Below are 5196 nucleotides of genomic sequence, written 5' to 3'. Positions count from 1 at the left end.
GTAGTACAATTAAATCAAAGCACTTAAATTTAATTGCCTTAATCATGGGATTAACTTAAATAATTTTGTCAAATCAAAATCATGTAGAAAGGTGTTTCAACAGTAATAACCTCCCAATTGTTATACAAATAGTCTGGTCCCAAGTGTATTCCTATATAGAGGTTTGACTGTAATAATGAATTATCTATAAATAATATTAAATTATAAATTATATATATATATATATATATATATATATATATATATATATATATTATAACAAATAAATAATAAATTATATATAAATAATTATAATTATAATAAATAATGATAAATTACTGAATGCTTAACTCAATGCTGAACTAAACTTAACTGAATTGATAATACTGATACTGAAGTGACAAAGAACATGGCATAAGTTTCACTACAAGAAGGTTTTGAGCATGTTAACAAGTACTGCATTGGTAATCAGTTCAGTGATTGTAGGTTTGTGTCTTCCATGATCTAATGTCCTTAGTGGGAGCATTCTTCAATCTCATAAGTTCAATTATAACTCCATGTTTATGTTAACTTAAAATCTCAGGAAATTATAAGAGATTTACATTTGAATTTGCAGTAGTTGGAGGAATTATAGGTATAGTTGTTATGGTTGTAATACTTTGTACTTAAACTGTTGTTTCTAAAATCCTAGGGCATTTATAAATTTTGTGTAATTAATTATTGAGATTTTGATTGGAATATGGTGTATGCAAGTCTAATTTTTCATTGCATAAATAAAGTATCCATTTTTAACATTTTTTAAGTTATATATCAATTATAAGTTGATGGGATAAGGTTCAGATTTGCTCGGAATATGTTTGGAGAAGTCCAAATATACTTCTGTAGATATCCATTTTGTCCGGGGTAAATTTTTATTTTTTAATAATTTTACCTTTTTAGCCAATTTATTTCATAAAATACTTACATTACCGATGTTTACTAGATATATCGATATTTTGCTATATTTAGTAGACATACTTATATTTTGTTATAGACTATTCTTAATTACATCTTACAAAAAGAAAAATACATTCATATGGTTCATAAAGTTAGTTGAATATTTATATTGAATCGGATATTAATTATTAATTTAAAAAATGTTACTTATATTTTTTTATATATTTTAAATACGTATGTTTACATTTAAACGGATAATCGCAAACAATAAAGACATTGTTAATAAGTAATCTTTGTGATAAGCATTTAATTAGTTTGATTTAAGTTATTAAGATAAAAAAATTTAACTAAACAAAAAAGGAAAACAAAAAATCGATTTTTTTTATTAATTATAGAACTACAAAAGGTTCAGGTGATTCAGAATTCCAGCAAGCCCACCAAAGAAAAATACAGCAATACAACACAAACTTAATATAAAATACAAAAAAAAATATATAAAAAAAAGGAAAGAAATAATTTCCTGGTGGCCAAGGTAGTGGCCACATCGCACTGCTTGGCCACCAAGTAGCAGCTTTGTTGGCTCTCGATTTAGAGAGCCACGCCATTGCAGCCCAGGGGGTTGGCACTCTATTTAGAGAGCCCAAAAAGCAGACAACAGGGGGGAAGGATTTTTGGCTTCTCCAATGTAGACCCCCTCTCACCTTTCATCTTCACCCTCTTCACTTCTAAAAAAACTGAAAACAGGAGCCAGCGGAGTAAAACAGTCCCACTCTCCTCTTTCCTTCAACTTTCCTATCACTGATTCTTCATCTATGACTTCTTCATGCCATGTTATGGTTTTGAGGAGGTTTTGGTCTTTTGTTCTTCAGGCCATGTTATGGTTTTGAGGAGCAGAGACTCAAGATTACCAATCATAGATGAAGTTGGAACACCTTTCTTCTTCCCTCTCCTCAAATTTCCTCCTTTCATCAAAGTTGTTAGTAACTTCACTAAACTTCATCTGGTCAAAGAAAACCATTTGTCAACATCAACAAACAAGTTCAGCAATAGCAAAACGGAGAAATCCAAGCAGATCCATCAAACAGAAAACAAATAGATAGAAACAACCTAGGGTACAGACAAAGAATAGAAAAGAAGGTTGAAAGCACAGGAAAACGTCTCCTCAGGTAGAATTTCTTTCTAATATACAACTCTATTTTCAAGTCTCTGTAACATTTGTTCACCACCTATCTTCAAGAGGACACAGTATTAGAGGATTTTGGGGAGTTCCTATGCTATAGGGACAAACTAAATTTTCTCTTTTAGGAGGACTGTAAATGAATGGAAGGCTATGTTATATTCTTTCACATCATTTAAAGTCCTCCAACTGTGTCTTCTATGCATTTGTAATGAAAGCATGAATAAATGAAAACATTTGGCTATTTCCATTGCACAAGAATGACAGCACCTAGCTAGGTTCCTCAAAACTACATCAGGAAGAATCTAGAAAAATTAAGATTACTCACTCATAGATCACAAGCCTAAAAAACTATCATAATGATAAACACAAATTTTTCTGTTTAAGTTTCATATTGCTGTCGATTTGCTTTAGCAAACAAACAAGAGCTCAAATTTCCCAAGTTCATAAACCAAAAATAAAACCCAATCAGATTCAGTGAACCACATCAACTCCAACTCGTTAATTCCCAAACCTTGTTCAACAAAACTAGCAATAAATCAACCCAAAAAGTAAAACCATAAAAACTCAGAGAAACTCAAACAGTCGAAACATGCGATTGATTAATTTTGATCGAACATGCTACTGATTTCTTAAACAAAACAGGAGAAATTAGGAAAAACAAAGAAAAATCAGATAAAGAGATCGAAATTACATGTTAACGGACTTCTCCCCCATCCTTCATCTCTTTGAGTCCATTCACTGATTACATATGGTAGAATCTGTCAATTTTGAAACAAATATCAGTCTTGGTGTCTACTCTATACTAAGAATTAGAAAAGAGAGAACGAAAAAATTGAAAATGTTAAACCACGAAATCGGAAAGCAGAAAAGGAAATAATCCGAGCAAAAATAAAACCTACCAGAGAGAGAAAGAGTAGATCGGCGATAACCAGGAGAGAACGGTGCCGTTAGAGGGACACCACCGTCGAGAGTAGCCACTATTAAGTCGGTTGTCGTCGCCATTAACAGTAAAGGAAAGAGGTAGTTGTCGGAGCTGAGAGACGACACCGGAGAAGCTTTAGAGTCATCCGCCATGGGAGGAACCTAAGCCTCTGGGTTTCTTCGAGAAAGATGAGAGTGGCTGCAAAAATTAGAATTTTAGGTTGGGAGCTAGGTTTAGAAGGTTAAGCTAAATTTGTATGAGAGAATTTTGGCAAAATGGGCTTGTGGTCAAATTAAAGGGTTGAATTAAGCTTGGCCCGTAAACTTGTTTAGGTTTATTGCTTTCCACCTTTTTAATTGATTTTTTTTTTCTTTGTAAAATTAGTAAGGTTAAGAATTAAAGAAAAAACCTTTTAATATGGTTGAATTTAATGATTAAAATACGAATCATAAAAAAATGATAAAAATCTAAAGAATAAACTAATCGAAATAAAACGACTCACTTTATACGCCTATGCTATAGAGGTATGAAGGCGGTCAAAATAAAATAAATCGAAATAAAACGACTCAATTCATACGCCTATGTCATAGAGGTGTGAAAAGCGGTCAAAATAAAAATAATCGAAATGAAACGGCTCAATTCATACGTCTATGCTATAGGGGTATGAAAGCGGTCAAAATAAAATAAATTAATCTAAATAAAACGGCTCAATCCATACGTCTATGTTATAGGGGTATGGAACCAGTCAAAACAAAATTAAAATTAATGAAATGGCTCCAATTTATACGCCTATGTTATAGGGGTATCAAATCGATCGACTTAAACAGTCCAAAATTATACGCCTTTGTTATAAAAAAATATAAAATAAAGAGAAATGAATCAGATAAACCAAGTAAGTTTAAATATAAAAATCACATCTTTTAGTACCAATTTTGGGCGGGGTAGATTGATTATTCAAAGTTTTCTTCCCTACACGTAACCGACAAACGAACTTAAAATCTCTATTTCGCAGACCTTCTTATCAATTAAAATTTACCCAATTTCGGTGTCCAATCACACCTTAATTTTGATTGGTGGCGACTCTAAAAAATAGTTTAAAAAACATAAAAAACTATTAATTTACTAGTTCGATTTTCAACGTTCGGCGTTCGCGCCCGGAAAAATTCCGGTTGCGACAACTTCTAATGTATGAAATGGTAAAATTATGTATAAAACGTAATAAAGATATGGGATTTCTGCTCATTATTCAATAGTCTAGTCTTCTCCTGCATTGGGACCGGTCCCCTGAATGCACTCCGACGGTCAAGTTAGTCCTAGAAAAAGACCAGAATAGATTAATATTCATAGGGGAGTGAGAGAGAGATATTTCAAGTCCCTTTACCATAAAGGAGGCTTTTTATTTATAGAGGTTGGTCATTTGGTATAATGTGTCATGTGCCCTAAGGCTCTAGGCTAGTTGGTTAAGTGGGCCTGCTATCTATTGGGCCTGCTCTTAGAAGGGAAAAGGATGCTAATTAGGTGGGCTTGGCCCATGGACTCATATTCTTCATCAATTAGTTCCTCCATTTTGGTTGCGATCGAACCATTTGATGTGAGGTTTGGACAATGAAAGGAGTGCAGTGATTGATGTTGCTAGCAGGGGCCTAATGTGATGCCCAGTTAGTGCTCTTTTGTGAGAGAGCAACGTGTCATTCTGAGGCGTTAGTCCTTAATCACCTGAAAATGAGGCATTGTAAAAGAACATGCGTCATTAAAGGGTATAATAAGTGCATTGTTAGACTGACATGTGGGTCAAGGTTACTGTTATTGGCAATAAATAGCATAACTCTTCATCTTCCCACCCTTTTGCCTATAAGAGGGGTTGAATTTTCCCGGGAACAAGTTTTCACTTATTTTGAACTTTCCCTTATGGCAAGGAAAAACCCAAAAGTAGTAAGGAGAGCCTAGATCGTTGCAGTGTCGTTAGTGGTAAGAGTCTGTTACTTAGAGTGTCATCGCCGTCCTTGGTTGCAGTAAGTGATCGCTAGGAAAGTGAGGTTTGTCCCTTCTTATTTTGTTTTCTCTTAAAATTTAGGTTTTTACGCCTACTTTTGCGTGGGCGGGGTTTGGTTATCTGTTGAGTTTGTTTGGTGAAGTGGGAAGAAAGTAGAACAGTTAGGCATTGACCTCAAGGATTCGA

General features: G+C 33.7%; 1 long non-coding RNA gene across 2 annotated transcripts; it reads right to left on the bottom strand.

Moving 5' to 3' along the window:
• Positions 1–1275: 1275 nt before the first annotated feature.
• Positions 1276–3254, bottom strand: LOC136200703 (uncharacterized). 2 transcript variants are annotated; one of them, XR_010673455.1, is made up of 3 exons: positions 2995–3254; positions 2787–2853; positions 1276–1915 (listed from the first exon to the last, which is right to left on the bottom strand). It is a non-coding gene; the product is annotated as an uncharacterized lncRNA (long non-coding RNA). The 2 variants fall into 2 exon arrangements; XR_010673454.1 differs by having other exon boundaries at positions 2787–2833; positions 2995–3253.
• Positions 3255–5196: the final 1942 nt, after the last annotated feature.

Source organism: Euphorbia lathyris, chromosome 7 (assembly GCF_963576675.1).
Source record: "Euphorbia lathyris chromosome 7, ddEupLath1.1, whole genome shotgun sequence".
In the NCBI taxonomy this organism is placed as follows: Eukaryota; Viridiplantae; Streptophyta; class Magnoliopsida; order Malpighiales; family Euphorbiaceae; genus Euphorbia; species Euphorbia lathyris.
The sequence above is the reverse complement of the archived record's forward strand: the minus strand, read 5'-3'. Positions and strand labels throughout refer to the sequence as shown.